This window comes from Mus pahari, chromosome 8 (genome assembly GCF_900095145.1).
Source record: "Mus pahari chromosome 8, PAHARI_EIJ_v1.1, whole genome shotgun sequence".
Lineage (NCBI taxonomy): Eukaryota > Metazoa > Chordata > Mammalia > Rodentia > Muridae > Mus > Mus pahari.
The window spans coordinates 6,001,330-6,023,949 of record NC_034597.1 but is presented as its reverse complement, the minus strand read 5'-3'; the positions used below and the strand labels follow the sequence as shown (position 1 = coordinate 6,023,949).

The 22,620-nt window shown below is 41.2% G+C and overlaps 1 protein-coding gene across 2 annotated transcripts in view; it reads right to left on the bottom strand.

Moving 5' to 3' along the window:
• The window catches only part of Atxn7 (ataxin 7), a 117,639-nt gene that overhangs the window by 90,399 nt on the left and 4,620 nt on the right, over positions 1-22,620 (bottom strand). For both annotated transcript variants that reach the window (XM_029541452.1, XM_029541453.1), the window contains exon 2: positions 10,866-10,955. The gene's annotated coding sequence lies outside the window, so the exon portion shown is untranslated. The remainder of the gene's footprint in view (positions 1-10,865; positions 10,956-22,620) is intronic.

The window sequence follows — 22,620 nt, the reverse complement described above, 5'->3', positions numbered from 1 at the left end:
GTGTCTGAAGACAGCTACAGTGTACTTACATATAATAAATAAATAAATCTTTAAAAAAAAATGCTGCCAAATTCTGATCATTTTATCCTTTCAAGGATTCATTTAAAAAAAAAAAAAAAGTCTTTTAGTTCACCTTCTAAAATTAGTAGGGACATCCCCAGGAGGTGCCAGAGCTCTATCAGAAAGATTATTTCCATGGCAATATCAGCCATAAGATGATTCGTTCAAAGATGGCATAATGCTCTTCCCATCTTGTGTATATGGAGAGACAGACAGACAGACAGACAGACAGACAGACAGACAGACAGACAGACAGAGGTCTGTTGTTGTTTGGGGGAAACCCAGCAGTCCTAATACAATGTTTAATGAACCTGGAAGCCAGGATGTTGAGTATACCTGTGTGTGAATTACAGGGTTGGTAACGGAGAGGGTTCTTTAGTATCAACTTCAAAGGACTGAAGTTATTTGAGTGACAAGAAAATCAGATTTGCTGAATTAGGAATGTGTTGGGTTCTTTTTCTTCCTCTCTTCCTCCCCGCTCCCTCCCTCCCTCTCTTTCTCTCTTTCTGTCTTTCTTAATTCTGCTACAATTTGCAAAGCCTTTCTTTGTTCATATGCCCTTTGTTGTTCTAGCCAGCCCTCCTTTCTGTCTTCACCAGAGTTCATGGGTTCTGCTCTGTATGAGGGGTCTCTCAGACCTTTCCTTAACTGCTCTCTCTAGTGAAATACAGTTTATCACAGGTATATCAGTATTCTAGTAGAGAAAGAATGGTGAATCAATTCAATTGACCAGCTCAGTAACCAGAATGTCTGACAAGTGCAGGGTAGAACTAGTAAGGAAATTTATAGTAGTGGGGACCTGACGATAGTTATCTTTCTGAAGACTTAACCTGTACATGCTCATTCTACAAAATGCATTGCTTACTGGGTAGTTCAAATCCTTTATTTGGTTGGTTTTCTTACTCATATGTGGAACAGAAACAGTCATCAGTTAGAACTAACTGCTTAAAATAAGAGAAAAATATAAACATACAAGTTTATAAATTAGCCAGGTGGTGGTGGCACACGCCTTTAATCCCAGCACTTGGGAGGCAGAAGCAGGCGGATTTCTGAGTTCCAGGCCAGCCTGGTCTACAAAGTGAGTTCCAGGACAGCCAGGGCTACACAGAGGAACTGTCTCGAAAAAAGCAAACAAACAAAAAACAAACAAACAAAAAACCCCAAGTAGTTCATAAAATACTCAAATATTTCTTAGATGTTTAATAACTAGCTGAAGTATAATGATAAACATGATTTGAAATCTTTAAAGTTGGGGCTGGAGAGATGGCTCAGTGGTTAAGATGACTCACAACCATCGGTAGTGGGGTCTGATGCCCTTTCCTGGTTTGTCTAAAGGCAGTTACATTGTATTCATATACATATAATAAATAAATCTTTAAAAAAAAAGAAATCTTTAAAGTTTTTAGGTTGGGCAATTAAAAAAAAAGATGAAATTATAAAAAAGAAATGGAATGGCAGCCCAGCATTCAACTATAAATGAGGCCTACTCTATGGAGTTTTAGCATGCTATCTCCTATGTAGTAAAATGCAGAGGTTAGCACACTGTTAAAAATAATTCCCTATGTCACCTTTGTACTTTTAAGGCTTTCCCTGAACTGACTGTCCATCTCACATCCTAAAGGCCCAGCAGCGAAAAGCACTACCACTTGCTACCTGCATGGCTCTGGGGAAATCACTTAGTCTCTCTGAATCTGTTTCTTCCTTTACAGAAGGAAGGAAGCAAAACTAGCCACTTTAGAAATCAGCAGTGTAAGAGCAAACCAGACCGCTGTTACTCTCGGCAGCACTACATCTGTTCCGCAGTAAGCCCCAATTTTATTCCGTCCACGTTGTGTGTTTAGGTGGTTTTGCTAAAGTGCTTTACTTAATATCAGCCTTTGCTTATTTTGAGGGGCTCCCCAAAATCTGTAGAAATAAATAAAAATGCATAGTATCCAAGAGCCTCTCCAGGCTGCCCTGCTTCAACTCTACCACATCTGTATATTACATCAGTTCCTGAAAGAATTCTATATATCCTAGGGTAAGCCAACACCTCAACAGCTTACAATGTGCTCCTACTGCTAGCTCTCTGGTCCTGTTCTTATTCATATAGATAACATCGTCTAAGATATAATAACCGACCCACCCCCAGATAAAACTCTCAGCCAATGAAGTCTATCTTGAAGTTTCATTTCCTTTACAAAATCTGTCCTGATCCTTCCCAGTAAGCACACAGGAAGCCATCTCTACCACTAAGTCACAGAACTTCACAGCCAGGGTCAACAGCATATGCTCTGTAATCAAAGTAGCAATATGATCAATGCTTCAGTGTCCCAGGGTTGGAAACTGTTGGTTTCTGAATGAGGGAGGACTTGGAACGCAGAATTCACTTTATCAAACTGTAATGTGTCAAGTGTCAACTGGTCCCTAAACCTGCTGGAGCTGAACTTTTTTTTTTTTTTTAATTTATTTATTTATTATATGTAAGTACACTGTAGCTGTCTTCAGACACTCCAGAAGAGGGAGACAGATCTTGTTACGGATGGCTGTGAGCCACCATGTGGTTGCTGGGATTTGAACTCCAGACCTTCGGAAGAGCAGTTGGGTGCTCTTACCCACTGAGCCATCTCACCAGCCCGGAGCTGAACTCTTAAAAACAGTCTAGGTTTGTTAGTATGAGATGAATAAAAGAGCACAGGTATTTCTTCCCTCTTTCGTTACCAAAGTTCAGGTGTTACACCACGCTATCAGAAACATGGCACCCTGTCTCAGTTTTCTCCTGTATCTTGATCTAGCAAGGGTTTTATTGCTTCTGAAAACACAAACTTAAACGAAACTTTCATTCCCCTTTCTCCCTCAACATAGCAAATTTCTCCTTAGTAGGGGTAAGAGAACTGCAGATTTTCAACTTTGGGGTATTATTCACTGGTGCATGTTTGAAGAACTATTCATGACTGTGGTTCCCTGTTTTCCTCTTCTGGTAAGTGTGAGTGCACACATAAAGACACACACACATACATACATACATACATACATACATACATACATACATACATACATACACACATACACACACAGATACACACACATTCCCATATAAAAAGTGAGGCCATGGGCCAGATTTGGTAGTGTTCAACTTTAATCCCAGCACTCAGGAGAGGGATGCGATTGAATCCCTATGAATTCCAAGACACCTAGGGCTACATAGTGAGACCCTGGAGAGAGGAGAAGAGAGGAAAGAGGAGAGGGGAAAGGGGAGAGAAGGGAAAGCCAGAAAAGAAAGGAATGGAGGGGAGGGGAGAAGAGGAAGAGAATGAATCTTGAGAGTACTAATAATCCAAACTTTTCCAGTTATACTGATCCCTAACCTTTCTGGTCAGAAATACAGAGTTCACACTCCTAAGGCCATTTCATTTTAAAAGTTTTCATCAATTCCTATTTTTCAATTCAGATTCTCTTTTGATGAGAACAAGAACCTGGAGACTGATTCTTCCAACTCCACCCCTGCATGCTCTAACTGCTCTACATGAAGGCCTAGAAGATCAGAAAATGGGAACTGAAAATTCTTGATGAAAAATCTGCCTTTTATGCTTTTCAAAAATGTCTTGCCTCTCTCTAGAAAACAAGCATTCCTCACAAAATATGAACATTTTCCAAATGGTTTCTGGGACACCAGCAGCAAACATGAATATGCTAGATCCTGACTCAAGGTATTTCTTGGAGAGAGCCAAGGAGATATCTTGTATTTCATCAAAAGTAAATTCTTATGATTCAAATGTACCTCGGAGAAAGTGAAAAAAGATGACGAACACACAGAATGGATTACTTTGGGAATTTTGTCGTTGTTGTTGTTGTTTTGTTTTGTTTTGTTTCAAGTCAGGGTTTATCTACTTATCCCTGGCTATCCTGGAGCTACTCTGTAGACCAGGCTGCCCTTGAACTCAAGAGATCTGCCTGCCTCCACCTCCAGAGTGCTGGGATCAAATGTGTGTTCCAGCACCACCCAGCTCACAGAATGGATTTTTATCCTTGGGTTTTATTTGTTTTTCTTTTTGTCAATAGTTTATCACTGAGCAATTTGTGTCTAAAATAGATAACAATTGTAATAATGACAGTGCTGCAGTACACCGCATTCCACACGCATGATTAGACCCACAGACAGTGGGTAAAACAGTACAAAGGAGAGACATAGAGACTATATCCACTAGGAAGCTGTATTAAAAAAAAAAAAAACCTTCAAAAGAATTCCATACGTTGGTGGTAGGAATAAAGAAAACCTTACAGCCACTGTGGTAAACAGTATAAAAGTCCCTCAAGCCCCAGGCAGTGTCAGCGCACACCTCTAACCTCAGCACGGGAGACGGAGACAGGCAGGTCTCTGAGTTCAAGGCTAGCCTGGTCTACAGAGCAAGTTCTAAGATAGCCAGGGCTACAGAGAGATCCTGTTTTAAAGACAAAACAATTGCAATATATCCATACAGTTCCTAATTTATAGCTAAACCCCTAGCACTGGTGACATGGCTCATGGGTAAAGGTACTTGCTATTGCAAAGCCTGGTGACTTCCTCAGATCCATACAAGTGAAAGTGGATAACCAACTTCTGCAAGTTTTCCTGTGACATCCACATGTGACATAGCAAGTACTCACATGCATGAGGACAGTACACACACACACACACACACTCAAATAGGTGTAATTTTTTTTGTTGTGTTTTTGTTTTTGTTTTTTTGAGACAGGGTTTCTCTGTATAGCTTTACCTGTCCTGGAACTCACTGTGAAGGCCAGGCTAGTTTTGAACTCAGAAATCCGCTTGCCTCTGCCTCCCAGGTGCTGAGATTAAAGGCATGTGCCACCACTGCCTGGCAATAGGTGTAATTTTTAAGAGAGAAAAAAATTATGCTAATTGAAAAACACCAGACACTAAAAGTTACTGTTTTGCTCTGTATATAAACTGTCAAAGGCTTATATGCTAAATGCTTGGTCCTGGCGCATCAGAGTTCATGGAGGTCTCTGATTATTTCATGGCTGAATTGGGGAAGGATGGAAACCATAGTTGGTTGGAGGGTTGTGAGGTGGGCAGTGCCCTGGATATCTTGGCGCATACCTTGTCTCTGTCCTACTCCCTGGAATCCGTAAGCTGAGCAGTTCTGCCCTCCAGGCCCTCAGCCACTCTGCTCTGTGTTAGCACAGGCCCCTCCACAATGGACCATGAAATAAAAATCCTTCTTCTGTTCATCTGCTACGGCAACAGAAAGCTAATGTGGTCATTATTATTATATGATTCCATATATTCATATGTGAATTATCCAGAACAAGCAAATCCATGGAGACCGAAAACAAACTAGCTGTTTTCATAGGCCTGAAGCAGGAAAAGCACGAAGTCACAGCTTTATATGAATGGAGTCTCTTTCAGAGATGCAGAAAACATTGTGATGGTTGTGCAAGACTGAGCTTATACAAAAATCAAAACATCGAACTCTGCATTTTACATGCTAATAAGTCAATGGTATCTGAACTACATCCCATGAAGATATTTTTTTAAAAAGCCAACATTTAAGTTGGGGAATTTTCACCAAAAAATTCAAGATTGCCCTCTGTTGAAAAAGTTCTACAGAATCTTCACAAGAGCTAGAGAGAAGCCAGTCCTGGAGCTCACCTCTGCCACGGGGGGGGGGGGGGGGCAGGAGGGATATATAGTATCTATAGCAATGTTCTCGACATTCCTAATGTTACAACCCAGTTCCTCAAGTTGTGGGGACCCCCAGCCATGATTTGTGCTGCTACTTCCTAACTGCAGTGTTGATAGTTGTATGAATGGTGACATCAGCATCTGGTCTACAGTGTCTCACTGTAGTCAGGAGTCAATGAATTAAAAGGCTTACAGCAGGAGCTGGAAGGCAGGCTTGGAGAATCCCAGGCTTTTGCTCTTCCAGGGGTGCTACTTGGTGGTTCACAACCATAAGGAACTCCAATTCCAAGAGATTTAACCCCTTTTCTGGCCTCCATGGGTAATGTATTCATGTGCTACACATAAATGCAGATAAAACATTCAACCACATAAAAATAGTAAAATTAAAACAAAATGTTAAAGGCTTAGAAAGTACTGACACATGGTAAATGTTGGCGATTTTTATGTTTTATGATCTCTCTTAATGTCTTTGCTTTTGACCTCAAGTAGCCCAGGATAGCCTTAAACTCATTCTGTTGTCAAAGCTGCCCTTGCATTTCTGATACCCCTGCCTGCCCCTGAAACATGCTGGAATTACAGGTATGGCCATAAGGACAAAGCCCCTTGTCGTCTTCTTACAGAGGTCTGAGAATGTACTTTTCAACTGTTTTGTTGAATGTTTTTACAGATAAAATTCAGCATGTGACATTGCAGTCCAACAGCAAAAAAATGAAAGACAACAGACAAAAAGTTCAAAGCAACAAGCCATATATCCTATGCACAGACTGGTGAAAGTACTGGAAACACACATATGCACAGAGGGGCAGCCTAGATGACTCTAGGCACGTGGGAAGTGGCAGGCAACGGACTTAACTCTTCATACTTAGTAGGGCCTTATGCATAAAGAGCAGTCCAGGTAACTCTAGACTTATGCAGAAACAGAGGGTAACAGGATTTAATTCCTTAAGCTTTAAGGGACTTCATATGCTATTTATATTTTAAACAATACTCTAGAATCAGATGCCTCTAAAAGCTATTTTATAAAAGGAGAAAATAACTGAGGCTTTTGGGGACAGTCACAAAGCTTTACCAAGGGAATGGCCACGACATGGTTCCTAAAATCAGAAGTCCTTTCTTCTGCTCCCAGACATGGATGTTACTTGTATTGTTCCTAAAGACCATTTCTCCGTCCTCTCCCTTCTCCCTTGTGCCACAAGGCATTCCAGGGCACTCAGCCAGGCCAGCAGTGTCCCTCACTTCACAGCGCAGTCTTTCTCACCCCCTCACTTGTGCCCTTTATAAACTCTGTTCTAGTAAGTTGACTACTGTGTCCAGAACATGAAATATTTTATAAATACCATTATCTCTTTATTTCTTTATACATTTTTATTCTTTATTGTGTCTCTGTATTTATCTATGGTGTATACAAGTCTGTGTGCCTTGAAGGTCACAGGTTGATACTAGATGTCTTACTCTATCAGCATCTACCCTGGCATTTTTTGAGACAGCATTTGTCACTAAACCTGGAGCTCACCATTTCAGCTAAGACTTTAAAGGCAGCAAACCCCAGAATCTGCCTGTCTCTGCATCCCAGCACTAGATTACGGTTGGAACCTACAGAGCACACTGCTTTACCTTACTTTCTGCATGTTTGCTGGGGTCCTAATTGAAGACCTTGTTCTACCAGCTGATCCAGCTCCCCAATTCTACTATCACCTTTTATTCATTATGTATTTCTTACTTACTTGCTTGCTTATTTATTTTAGATTGTGGTAAAATTCACATAAAATAAAATTTACCATTTTAAAATGTATAATTAAAGGCATTTTATCACATTCACAGTATGGTGTAAAAAACATCACAATGTTCCAAACATTTTACCACCCACAAGGAAACCTCAAACCCATAAAGACATTTCCAAGCTTCCTTTGTCCCCTAAAAAATACTCCCTCCATATATGTGCCCATTTGAGACATCACATGTGAATGGAGCCATACAACGAGTACCCTTTAGTGTCCGGCTTTCTTCATCTAGCTAGCACACATTTTCAAGATACATATGTTGGAATACATGTCAGTATTTTGTTCCTCTTAGGGCTAAATAATGCAGTATTTCCCTCTGGTCCACAGTTTCACTTTCTATGGACTTAATTACTAACAATAAACTTCTGCCCGAAAATAAATGGAAAATTCTAGAAGTAAGGAATTTCTAAGTTTTAAACTGTGTACTGTTCTGATTAATATGATGAACTCTCCAATCATTCATCAGTAGCACACCCAGGGTGAAAATCAGCCCTTCATCCAACTGATCTGCTTGTATATACTACCTGCCTGCTAGTTCTGTAACTGTGGTAGTAAGCTATTGGCCCACAGCAGAATCTCACAACATAATCTAGTATGACTCTAATAGTTTTATTTTTCTAACGTAAGCCATTAATGTTTTACAAATCATGGAGGACGCCTTATGGTCTCATTTTTATCCCTTACCATTTTGAGGTCTAGCACACTAAGCTAATACACTGTATAATTAGGCTCAGTGCTGTAAAACACCTTGCTATCTGTAGCCCATCTTACTATGTACAACCATAGCTCCAATGGTTCTATTAACAGAGAGCTGACATCTGTCATGTACTTCTCTTAGGATACAAGTTCAAGCCCATTCTATGGTCTCTAAAGTCTGTCCTGTTCCCTGTACTTTCTCCTCAGCACTCACTCAGAGGTGCCTTTCTGTCCTATACAGCCCAGGCCTACCTCTGCCTTCATTCTCTCCATCAGTTGTATTATCCCTCACAGAACTCACTGCTAAGACACGGGCATGGTAGTATAAACTTTTCATGCCAACACTCAACACGGGCTGGTAAGAGCTACATAGTAAGTCCCTGCCTTTAAAACCAAAGCAGAATGAGAAAGAGCGAGCGAGCGAGCGAGTGAGAGAGAAAGAGAGAGAGAGGGAGAGAAGGAGAGAGAGAGGCTGAGACCGAGACCAAGAGAAACAAGACAAAGAGAGAAACAGAAAGAAACTTCTAAATATAAAATAAAGATCAACCATGTATAGTAACATTAACTCAGTTTAGTCATTTCATGATATGCATTTTGAAGCAGTATACTATATATAAAAAATACATGTAATTTTTAATTATTGGTTAAAAATGTGATTTCAGTAAGAGGACCGTGTATTCTTTTGCATTATCAAGTTATCTCTAATGCCTAAAAGAGAACATAACATGTAAAGTGCCCTATGACTAACACCTGAGAGAAAGAGACTGCACACGAAGGAGCTGGCCCTTGGGACTGATCCTGGGCCTGACACCTCCGTCTCACCTAGCCCGTGACTGGCTTCTGTCTGCTCAGCACATCTCTGCGAGCGCACTCATCATTCCCTGCCCCTTCTTGTTTACTTCTTGGCACTGTATGAGTCTTTGCCACAGTACCATACAGAGCGTTCATTAGTACAATATTCAAGTCATGGAAGTTATCCCCTACTCTTCTCTTCTTCCTCCAGTAAATAATCTTTGCACACAGAAGTAAACAACTCAGCATTAAGGAGCTTCTCCGGCATTTTTCAAAATGGTTTTTTTTCCTCATTGAACCCCACTATAGCCAGCGGCCAGCCACCATGCAGGAAAAGTCCTGTCTCCTCTTTTTTAGCACCTCCCTAATATTTCACAATGAGTACCGAACACTGTGATGACGATCCTGGTCCTTCATCAGAGAGGTGGCAGAGCTGACTAGATGATTGTTCTTTGACATGCAGAACTGCCACCTTCCTAAAGCTCTCCCATTTTGGCTTGCTAAGAGTGAAAGTGTTACCTCTGCAGATGAACCAGCAGCTTGTACACAATGTTGCCCTTTTTTGCTACAGTTGCTTAGGACCTGACTGAGGCATGCATTTGTAGCCTAAGTATATGCTCACCTACTTCTGAGGTTGACGTCTCTTTAGTCCTTCCTGTCTGCATTCTGTTCTTAAATTGAATTGTAACTTATAAGCCTCCACTTCCCCACCACATGTCCCTTCAAGGACAGATAGAAGGGAGGCGTTTTATCACTAATCTAAACTCTTCCAAGTGGTCCAGGGAAGACGGCACATTAAGAAAAGGCATTTGCCACAAAGCCTGACATCCTACGTTAGTTCCCCAGGCCCATAATGATGGAGGGGGAGAAACAAGTCCTGCAAACCATTCTCTGACTTCCATGTGTACACACAAACACAAGATAGAGTAACACACAAAGAAACATGCCATAAATATAGGCTCTTTCAGGATTCCTTACCTTTTTCCAAATTCTGTGAAACTAGGTCATCTGGCCAAACACCAACTGCACTTTGTACTGAGAATCTATGTTAACCGTGACTGCCGTGGCTGTGAGACTCAAGGACTGCCTAGAGTTGCAGAGTTCCCTGTCAGCCTGGAAAGGCCTCAGGTGTCCTAACTATGTCTGACTCTTCTGTCTTTGTCAGTCTTGTCAGGACTCTCCTTCAGCAGCTGCTCTCTGCTGTGTGGGGAGGGAGTAGGTGGAGCTCAAGCCTGGAGAGCTGGCCATGGGGCTAGAAGACACAAGAGCATACATACTAGACAACGTCCTATGGAGAGTGGGCACCGTTTAGTAGAGAGCTAGGAGTCCTCTCTCAAAAGAATTCCTCAGGGCTGGTGAGATGGCTCAGTGGGTAAGAGCACCCGACTGCTCTTCCGAAGGTCCCGAGTTCAAATCCCAGCAACCACATGGTGGCTCACAACCATCCGTAACAAGATCTGACACCCTCTTCTGGAATGTCTGAAGACAGTTACAGTGTACTTACATATAATAAAAAAAAAAATCTTTAAAAAAAAAAAAAAAAAAAGAATTCCTCAAACAGGCCAGGAGGTGGTGATGCATCCCTTTACTTGTAGCAAACAGATTCCTGAAGTTTGGATAAATGTATGCAAGAGGTGCTGGTCAGTAGTTTTTAAGCTAAGAAGCAAATTCCCAGCAGCACTACTGTATTCCTTATATCCACTGTTACGTCACACTCAGAAGTTCATGTCTCTAAAGTTACACTGAAAGTATAAGATTCTTCAGATACTTCAATCATAAAAATTATCATCCTTTGTTGACACTCAAATTGTATTAGAACTGGAAGTAACACATTCATTCAGCTGTGCTACATCAAAACAGTCAGTTACCTTTTCCTTGGGGTGCAGGCCAAGACTCCGCTGATCGGTTTATCAGTGAATCTTCATCTGCTGCAGCTGTACAAGTCCTTCCTCCTTAATCTGTTCAGATTTAAAAGAAGAAGAAGAAGGTGGCAAAGGACTGAAATAGTGGACACAAAGCTAATCAGAAATCTACAATCTTAGTTTTAAATTATCACATGTTTTAAATTATTACATGTGTTCTAAGGACCCAAACAGCTAAAATCTCAGGCACTTTAACAAGTCTTCAACAAATGCAATTTATTTTTATGATGAACTTAAATTCACTGGATTTACAATAAACCAAGAACAAATAACTATTCAATATGTCCAGAGTCAACATCTTTGGGCTTAAAAATCACTGCATGAATTTCCACTAATGAGTTTCCACTTAATGTTTACTGTTGCTATTTGAAAGCCTACACCTATGAAACCTGTCACATTATAGTTTTAAGATAACAGGCACAGACTGACTATCTGGAATGCTCACACTGTTCTTTATGATTCAACAAGATGTAATAGCAATGCAGTGAGGTACAGAGTCAAAACACTGATGACTAACAAACTGATGCTTACAAGGCGGTACTCAACTCAAGAAAGCAGGAAAGAACAAATAGAGGCACCAGCCCAGCTGTGAGGCATGTCCTGTCAGACTACAACACAGCAGCTCAGGCACAGTTTACTCCCAGCACATGGGAGGGAGATTTCTGTGAGTTCAAGGTCAGCCTGCTCCTCAGAGTAAGTCCCAGGAAAGCCAAAGTTACATAGTGAGACCCTGTCTCAGAAACAAAAGCCAAAGGCAGGTTGATTTCCTATGGAAAATGCACTATGAATGTACTTCTACTATAATTTCTACCGGCTATATAACAAGGTCAGTGGTGAGAAGACTGTTTAGTGAGCTTTCATTTTCACACATTTCAAAATGTGCATATCTCTATGCCTTGAGATGCTGAGATACTAATACATTATCCCAGAAAGTCAATGACCAAAATTCTGTGTCATACTTTCTCCACTTATTTATAATTACTTTACAAATTTTAAATTATACTTAAGTTACAGTCTTCACCCCTCCCTTTCTACAAGCAGCGTCAGTTTCATTCACTGACAAAATGCTATTCAGTAATGTTTAAAGCCTTCCGGTGGGAGAGATGTTTTCTTCTCCTGATTTCTAATTCTTTGCCAGTCTTCTTTCTATCTTTAAAAAATTTTTGGATTTCCAATTTAGTGTTCCTGCTCTGTTTTACTTCTAGTAAAAAGCTTCTAGTTCCTTCCATGTCTGTCTTAAGCCAGTTGTTTTTGTACGCAAAACTCTTTACTCACAGTTAGTTATCTGCAGAGTACCACAACAGTACAGTCAATAGAGGCTTAGGGTTGGGAGTAGCCCTTCTCCTTTCTGAGTGTTGCTCCTTCAGAACAAACTAGACTGGTACATCAGCTCTCACTTGACCTTAAGTCAGCAGGCAGAGTCATTTCTCAGTTTTCCAGCATGATACTCCAGCTATTTTCCAAAGCATCAAAGAAGCCACTGGCTCTTAGGTGTGGTGAAATCTTCTGAGATAAGTTTGACTTTTAAAGAATTCACCTTTTATTAGTCAATATCTTTTTTGTTTGTTTGTTTGTTTGTTTGATTTTTTGTTTTTATTAGATATTTTCTTTATTTACATTTTAAATATTATCCCCTGTTCTGGTTTCCCCTCCAAAAGCCCTCTCTCCCATACCCCCTTCCCCTGCTCACCAACCCACCCACTCCCGTTTCCCTATCCTGGCATTCCCCTGCACTGGGGCATCAAGCCTTCACAGGACCAAGGGCCTCTCCTCCCACTGATGGCCGACTAGGCCATCCTCTCCTACATATGTCCCTCCATGTGTACTCCTTGGTTGGTGTTTTAGTCCCTGGGAGCTCTGGGGGTACTGGTTGGTTCATATTGTTGTAGTCAATATCTTTGTGTTTTACAGGAAACCTATCTTTACAGAAAAGATGGTAATAGTGTTTACTAAAATATGCATTTTAAAATAGTAAATTTCCTGCTTAGAAAAAGGGTCATGGATCTTTAGTAGAAAACATATACACTTCCCTAAGTTCTCTCATCAGGCTCACAACAACTGTGTGTTTAAAGTGCTGTCATTATGACCTCATTTATTATTTTTAAAAGAATTATTTATTTATTTTAGGTATATGAGTACACTGTAGCTGTCCTTCAGACACACCAGAAGAGGGTATCAGATCCCTTTACAGATGGTTGTGAGCCACTTGCTGGGAATTGAACTCTGGATCGCTGGAAGAGCAGTCAGTGCTCTTACCCTCGGAGCCATCTCTCCAGCATGACCTCATTTATCAGAGGGAGACAGACAGAGGGCTCATGGCTCGCTCAGAATGCCCAGCAGAGCAATGTTTCAGACTTGGAACTAGAGTGCAGACCCTAGGTGTCTGTTTGTTTTCTTTCCAGGACATGAAACTCTTAAGCCCCAAACCTTCAAACCTTTCTTTACTCAATACCTACTTATGTAACAAGCACTTAACTATTAGTGATTCTTTTATATGAAGGTTTGTTAGATGTAGAAGAGGAGAACCTACCAAGAAAGGACAGAGCTTGAGTTTGGAAAAACAAAACAAAGCAAAAACAAAGCTGTCAGAAATGCAGGCTCCAATTTATTACTCCTTACAGGTGCTGCCTCACCTCTAGTGACCCTCTTCTCTAGTCACAAATGTGTCATAAGGCTAGATTCCTTGTCACAGCCTAGACCAAACACAAGGCCTCAACTCAAGACACCCAGCCTATTCTCCTTGGAACCAGGAACTGGGAGAAATTTAGTTTAGTTTAGCTTAGTTTAGTTTAGGCTGGAATAGCCCGTGTGCTTACTGTTCTACAGGAAAAGGCCAGTCAGTAAAGAGAAAATGAAAGAATAAGAAATACAAGCCGGGTGTGGTGGCGCACTCGGGAGGCAGAGGCCAGCCTGGTCTACAAAGTGAGTTCCAGGACAGCCAGGGCTATACAGAGAAACCCTGTCTCCAAAAACCAAAAACCAAAAAAAGAAGAAGAAGAAGAAGAAGAAGAAGAAGAAGGAGAAGGAGAAGGAGAAGGAGAAGGAGAAGGAGAAGGAGAAGGAGAAGGAGAAGGAGAAGGAGAAGGAGAAGGAGAAGGAGAAGGAGAAGGAGANTGGGAAAGACCTGTCAGTTCATTTAATCTAAACAAAGAAGAAGGGGAAGAAGAAGAAGAAGAAGAAGAAGAAGAAGAAGAAGAAGAAGAAGAAGAAGAAGAAGAAGAAGAAGAAGAAGAAGAAGAAGAAGTAGAAGAAGAAAAAGAAAGAAGAAGAAGAAATACAGGGAGGGGTCAGAATGAATTGTCCAGAGAAGCCTCCCACCCCTGGCAACTGGGAAACGGACTCTGCCTGGAGCAGCAAGGACGGGCTTGGGTTTTCCTCTCCATAGCATTGTCCCCAAAGTCCTTCCATTCCACAGCTCCCAACACTCCACTTTACCACACAGAGCTCTCTCTCCACTTTACTACACAGAGCTCTCTCCTTACAAGCAGGTTTGGTTTTCCTCAACTGATTTTTGGTAATTGCAACAACAACAAAAAATCTTGTCTAACAAATAACAGATTTTATAGTAACAAGAAGGCAGATTTCATCTGAATGATAGATATAAAGTAAACAAAAAGTCACTCAAGGGTGTGGAAATCTACTGCTATTCACTTTAAATAGAGAGAAGATCCATGCTGATACCAAGGCAGTGTTATACTGACTGTCACAGGAAAAGACGACTAGCATTGCTATTATGTCCCCTTCAAGATGCTGAACACTTCTTGTAATATGATACAGTCCGTCAAAATTACACAACTCTTCACAAAGGAAGAAATAGTAAGCTATACCAAGACAGTGTTGGTTTGAAATATTAACAGAACAAGCTTTCTTACTGCTTCTTAAAGCATCTTACCTTCATAGCAAAGCCCAGAATGTTAGCGTGAGGCAGGTGCTCAATGAACTGGAGGAGGCATGGAGAAGCTGGTGGCACAGGTTAAACCAGCAGCAAGCACAGCCACAATTCTCACCTGATCCCTTTTGTATGTTAGAGATGGAAAAAGTCAAACATTGAAAGCTCACCCCAACCTCTGTCCTACACAGGAAAAGACTAACAGAAATCAGTCTGCTCAGACTGGCTGGTGTGTGCGCTCAAACAGTCGCTGAGGGTGTGCTCCATCCATCACAGAGGGCCTGCCCCTAGAGCACGCCAAGTATTCTGTGGCATACTAGTTGTGACCCTTCATTCCCAGGTTGCACTTCCTCTCCACCCTTTGATTCTAACAAGCACACAACCCACAGGTTTTGGTTGCTGTAGACGATGATGGGTTATTTTACTACCATGCTGATCTCAAGGGAAAATAAACACAGATTTGTTGCTAGCATTTAAACACTGGGAAGTTTCACACAAAATTCGTTTTGGAAAGTCCAAAATCTGGCTACAGAAGCAAGCCCTCCTCCAAGGGTTACATGACTGGTACTGCACTACAGGCTGCCTCTTACAATGGGCACACACTCTGCAAACTACTCACTTGGCTGTTATGCTTATTTTCTCTTAAGCCTGCTCCTCAAAGGAAGCTATGATCTGTACCTCTTGAGTCTACACTGTTTTTCTAAGAGTCTTGTCTCAAGTGAAAAAAAAACTGCAATCCAAAATTCAGGATTCGGTTTTACATCAGCTGAGGTACAGACACAAGCAGGTTCATCCCAGGAACTATGGACTAACACAGCGCCCAACTCACTCTCTTCTGCCGTCAGTAGCCCTTACCATCACCCTAACTGGATTTTTTTCCTTGGAAAATCAAAAGTGAAAAACTGAACCATGCACTTTGTGCAACCTAGAGATTTCCCTCTCCAAAAGTCAAGTAGAGACCAAGCCAACTTAACAAGCCATAGGATTGCTCTCTCATCACTCACTCCCCAGGCACAACGTGTAGAAATACTCCGTGCAGAGAAAACGAAGTCTGTCCACATGGAAGGATGCCAGCAGCTCTGGTCTAGCTCCGACATACAGTTCAGTTTCTGTCATCCGTTCTAGTACTGTAACCACCCTCATGTGACTTGTTCCGTTTGGACTTTGGGCTCTTTGGGACAGGACTGAAGGGACTCTTTGAGGTCCTCCTGCCTCATTCACTCTGCTACTGGGACTATAGACATAAAGATCAGTTTTTTAAAAAGTCTCACTTTCCATAGATTCTACACAGCTACGCATAATTCAGTTGCTCTCAGCTTTCCAACTGATCTCATGCCTCAGCTTTTACATGGGCCCAGCCTGGAGCACATGCACATTGCTCAACCACTCCCTCCTCTGAGCTGCAGTGCTGAGGTAACTGGGCTCTGGTTTCTTTCAGCTGAGAGGGTCAGTGAAGCTTTTCTTCCCATCAAGTCTGACTAAAGTGAACTATTTTACCCTTACTCGTGAGCGCTAAACCGATAATAAATATCCCTGTCATGGATCTCTCTGTCATGTCAGAAGATTACAATTTACAGAAGTATATGACAATAACAACAGCATCTGTAGCAGCTGGCTGAGCACTTACTGGATCTGCATTCTCCTGCATTATCTCACTTAGCTTCCTCTTAGTGACAGTGATGTGCAAACTCTTTTTTTTTTTTTTTAAGATTTATTTATTTATTATATGTAAGTACACTGTAGCTGTCTTCAGACACTCCAGAAGAGGGCATCAGGTCTTGTTACAGATGGTTATGAGCCACCATGTGGTTGCTGGGATTTGAACTCCGGACCTTTGGAAGAGCAGTCGGGTGCTCTTACCCACTGAGCCATCTCACCAGCCCGATGTGCAAACTCTTACCATGTTCATTTGCCAGAGAGATGAAGCTTGCATGATGAAAAAGCACTCACAAACTAAACTTGAGTTTAAAATGGCTGTCTCCAATGCCACAAAGAACAGCATTTAAAAAAAAAAAAAAAAAAGATTTAGTTTTACTTATTGGGGTATGGTACCTGGGGAAGCCAGGAGAGGGCATCAAAATCCCTTGAAGCTGGAGTTACATACAGGCAGTGTCAGCTGAGGTGGGTGCTGGTAATTGAATGGCAATCCTCAGCAAGAGCAGGGCGAACTGGAAAGTGCTAAGCCATCTCTCAAGACTGACCAACAGCAAGTCCTGTTTCTTAATATCTGCTTTTCAAGTGCTTCCAGTTCTCCTAGATACTAGGAAGAATCATTTCCTACAGATCTCATTTCCACCCACCAGCACCTACTCACAGCTGGGGCTGAGGCAAAGTGATAGGGTACTTGCATAACATGTACAGGACCAAGGGTTCAATATTCAGCATCTAAAACACACACTCACACACACCACAAACACACTCACACCACACACAACACAAACAAACATAAACACACACCACACACACACCACAACACACACACACACAAACACACACACAGCATGTCCAGGCTCTGTAACTTTTCATCTTTGTTTCCCCAGGGTCTAACATGGTGAACATGGGATGTCCTTACCTTATAAAGGAACTGAATGAAGGGAAGTTACAGCAGAGAGTAGCTTCTCTGGCCCTCCTCCTTCCTAGGCAACTGCACCTGAGATAGCAGTTGTTTACAGTTTCCTCTCAGATTGAAACATTCACTCAAAACAGCTTAAGGAAGTCCCTGAAACTGACCAGATTCATTAGGTTCCTCCCTGGAGTAACGCTAAACGGCGAGGGTCACACTCTGAAAGGACTAGACCAGCTGCTTGGAAGAAGCAGAATCCAGCTGAGCTGCCTAGAAGAGGGTAAGACCAACTGAGACCTCTAAAGGACACTATCCAACCTGCTGAACTGCCTGCAGGATATACAATGTACTCCAGGTTCTCAGCTTCTGTGAGCTGTCACTAGTGCCGGTTCAGAATTTGATGATATAGCTGTCTTTGAGTCATTTCTGTTCCTGTAAGTAATCCCAACAAAATGTACTGGTTCATTTAGTTGGGCTTTGGCGGTGTGTGCTTTGGCCTGTTGTGGCCTCACTGTCTGGGTGAGTAGACCTGCGTTGCATCTCACCAGGAAAAACGCCTTTCCACACAGCAACACTGAGGAAGAACGTGAGAACTACACTTAAATTCCTGTACTCATCCAGTATTTTGGTTTTGTTTTGATAGGAAAGGAAAGAGTCACAAAGTTGACTGACAAGAAGGGTGGCTTACAGGCCCAATACCCTACCAAAGGAATGCTTTTGCTGTTAGTGATTTGGGGTTAAAGAATTCTAAAATTCGGGGGGGGTGGGGGTGTTAAAGAAATAAAAAGAATTCTAAAATTCACAGATCTCCTCAAGTCGGGCCATTCTTTGCTACTCTTCCAAGACCTTTTAGGAAAGAAGTTAAATAAGGATCTGGCAGACATCTCTCTCAAAAGCCAAGGTTATTAATGACCTTGACTGAATGCTTACTCTGAAGAGAATACATGCATAATCTTGCTTTAAATTACCATAACCATACAAAGAACACATACAAGGAAAATGAAGGTCAACCTCAGATAAATGAGTCACCCACAGTCACTATCAAAGTCTTACAGTAAAGGCACTGCCTAGGGGATAAATGTGTGCTATTAACTAATAATGCTTGTGGATGTTTTAATTCTTCCAAGCTTCCTTTTCAAATACGTTAATCTTTATTTTATGTGTGCGTGTCTACTTATATGTATATGCTCAACACGGAGTGCCTGGTGTAAAGGCAGGCCAGAGGAGAGCAGAGGAGCCCCTAGAAATTATGTTACTGGCAGTTGTGTGCTACCCTTTGTGTGTGGAGAATTAAACAAGTCCTCTGCAAGAGCTGTGAGTGCCTTAACCACAGAGCTGTCTTTCTTAAGGACTTGTTGTTTTTATTTGTGCATATGTGGGCATGTGTGTGCACCTGTCCCCAGGGGCCAGAAGAGATCCTCCACTGGATCCCCGGGAGCTAGAACTTAAAGAGGCTGTTAGTCACTTCCTGTGGGTGCTGGGATCCAAGCTCTGCTCCTCTACAAGAGCTGCAAACACTCTTCACTAAGCCATCTCACCATCCCCTTAAATTTTATTTCTAAAAGCAGTCTGGGCATCCTATGACAGATTTCTCTTCTCTGAAAGCCAAAGGGCAAATCCTGCCTCTTCCAGGGAGGCCAGTCTTAGGCTGTGCTTGCTTGGTAAGCTGACTTTTGCTGGTGGTTCTCGTTTTAAGACAAGGCCTCAGGGCTGGTGAGATGGCTCAGTGGGTAAGAGCACCCGACTGCTCTTCTGAAGGTCCTGAGTTCAAATCCCAGCAACCACATGGTGGCTCACAACCATCCGTAACAAGATCTGACTCCCTCTTCTGGAGTGTCTGAAGACAGCTACAGTGTACTTACATATAATAAATAAATAAATAAATAAATAAATCTTTAAAAAAAAAAAATTAAGACAAGGCCTCACCCTTTAACCAAAGCTGGTCTGGAAATTACAATATAGCCTAGGATGGTCTTTTACTCACTGTGTGAATGGCCTGCCTCCGCTTCCTGAGAAATGAGCTATCATGCTTGGCTCTGAAACCATACCTCTTCCTCAGCACATGAATTGAATAAAATTCCCAATATTCTTTGCAGCTACCTGGCTGAGGCATAAAATATGAACTCATGCCTCATAAGTATATATATATATATATATATATATATATATATATATATATATATATTAGTTAACAGATATAACATTCTTTAAATTTTCTCTTTCTACATAAATATATGTATGTCTGCATATACATATATGTATACACACACACACACACACACACACACACACCTACATCACATACCCATACTTAGGAAGCAACAGATCTTCTAAATAAATCAGACCATTAAATTGGCTTCTTTACTATAAAACAGTTATGTGTGCTGTTTACTTTGGGTCTGTCAATCAGTGAATGTCATTAATGTGATTTTCCAGATTATCATATGAATGAATGTACATACACATTTCACACAGTGACTGGTATTTGGTTGATGGTCCTTCCCCTTGTTCCCCTTCCCTATCCCAGTAATCCTTCAAGCACTGGCTTCATGCTGCCTGGGAAGAACAGCAGGGCTCACAGAGTGTCTTCATTACGAAGGGTGCTTGCCGACTGCTGAAGTAAACTATCTGAAATGTTAAAAGCCAGTGCTTTCCCACTCCTAAGAATCTTTGCTGACTGCCTTTTGGATCATGAATTCTGTTCAAGATGGATCAGTGTTCAACCTCTCCTTCACTGCACTGAGGAGCTGCAGACAAAGGCAAAGGCTAGCACAGTGACCTACCATCTACTTGTACACCTCTAGTGTCCATTTGGCCATACAATCTTATTTGTAGCCAAACGTTAATGTGCTGTCCTCTACAGATCCCAGAATACTCCCTATATTTTGTAAGATAACAGCTAGACATCTGAGAAAGATTTGTTCCTTCTGAGGCCGTCTGAACACAGACTTCACCTACCCATAGAATTCCATTTCTTATTCACAAACACATTCAAAGAATTTCACCGGCCTGATTTTATAGTGACCTCTCACACTAATTATGCAGAGCAATTCCATGACACAAGTTCCACTACACAATAAACAATTAATGTAACTATTTTATTGCCATTCATTTAAGAATCATTATACAAAACCAAAAACAAAACAACAACAACAAAAAACTCTTTTCTTTGGAGATTTTCCAAGATGAAAGAGAATATAAATATGGTCATACTTTATCTCTGTATTATACACGTAATTAAATATCCTTTTGGATTTCTAATTGCTGTTCAATCTTCAATCATAGTCCCTGCTTGTTAGCAGGGCAAACTTTCCCTAGAGTACCTTTTCCTTTAACTTTATAAAGGGTGTCATCTTAAACAGCAAGACAAAAGTTTATGCTATAATTGGCAATGTCCTGGTATATTTGACTTTACATGCTGGTCAAATATGGCACTGCAGAGTTTGTAGTACTTGAGCTAGGAAAAAAAATCAAATGCTGGGAAACAATTTTAAGAAAGTCCTTTTAAAATTTAATCATAAATGGTTTTTTAAAATGAGATTCTTAAATGTTGAAAGAAAAGCCAATTTTAAATGTTATACAACACTATGAAAATGACAAAATTATAAGGTTGGAAACTAGGTTGGTGGCTGGAAGAAGGTGGGAGCTGGGAGGTACTGGGTACAGGCCAGCATAAGGGACAGCACAAGGCGACATCTGCAGGGTTAAGGTGGCTGTGCATCTGGTCTGGAAAAGTGACTACTTGAAAATACTCAAGTGACAGAATCACACAGTTCATACAGTGCCGCCACTGTAAGTTTCCAGGTTTGGATACTGTGCTATGGATAGAAAACACACAAGCCTTTTAAAACACTTTCTGATCTGACTTTCTGAACCTAAGTAGATGGATCATCGTGATAGAGATATAGAGATTACGAGGAAGTAGAAACAGAACACTAGCCTTATGCTGGCTCTCAGATTTACAGTTAGTGACAATGTCAATGCACATTTGTCAGCCAATGTGGATGTCTCGCCAAGGAGTCAGCAATACATACATTGTGTAAGAAATAATTTAAACAATGCTTAAAGGTTTTGTTGTATTTTAAACATTTAAACATTTAACATTTTTCATTTAAAGCAGAGAGCCATGAAGAGCATAGTTTATGAGTTAAAAATAAGAACATATTTGTGTTTTTTGTGTGCTACTCAAGATGCCACTGAGCCTATGATTATATGTCATTTTCAAGATATATTATTAGAGTTACATGATTACCAAATGATTTTTGTGTGGACATGAGGACAGCTTCAATAATTCTAACCTGATAAAGTCAATTTTCTACAATGTGACAATAAAAATGTAAAGACAAAGAGACCTTCTGTAGCTGGCTTATGTCATTTAAACAAATTCAGTGTAGAAAGATTCAGATGTTTTTATCCCAGATTGGAAGAACAACACTCTAGGATGATAACATGAATACAAGCCCCTGGTTCCTATGGCTCATCATAACCAGGCTCAAGCCCCATTTCTGAAGAGTGAATGGAAAGAGGACTAGCAGCACTTCCTAAATACCTTCCTGTTCACTCCTCTCTATGTGATGCAACGTGACCTACATTTCCTGTGCCCATTGAGACTCCGTGGGAGGGGGAAGAGGAGAGTTTCTTCATTTCTCTTATCCTCTGATTAACTAGGACAGCAAATGCCACTCAAGGGACTGCTGCTGGGCAGAAGCAAGGGAAAAGTCATGCCAGTAGGAAATTCCAGGGAGGACATTTGGGGATGCTGTTTCTTAGATTCTGCAAACTCAGTGCTACAATTGTATAAGATAACAGCCGAGGAAGAACCGCCCCGCTTTCCATGAGCGTCAGCTGAGAATCCAGAGTGCTATTTCCCTTCCTTCAGGCTCTCAGCACAGGGAAACTAAACTTGAATTATCAACTCTTATCCTGGACAGAATCTTTTCTTTAAACTTAATTTACAAACAAACATGGAACAAAGACTATAGCATGTTCTCAAAAACCCCACAGCCAGTTTCTCCTAGTAACTTCTTTTCAAAATCTCTAATGTTTATCTTGTTGTTTGTTTCTTTATTGAGGGCTGGCATCAGGGCCATCTGCGGAAGTTAAAGAACAATTTGAGAGAGTGAGTTATCTCCTTCTATCATGTTGGTCAGAGACTGAACTCAGGTCTTCAGGCTCTTACTGCTGAGCCATCTCAGTGCCCACTCCCCTAAGTTATTAAATAAATATGGTTCATTTGTCACAGTTAATGA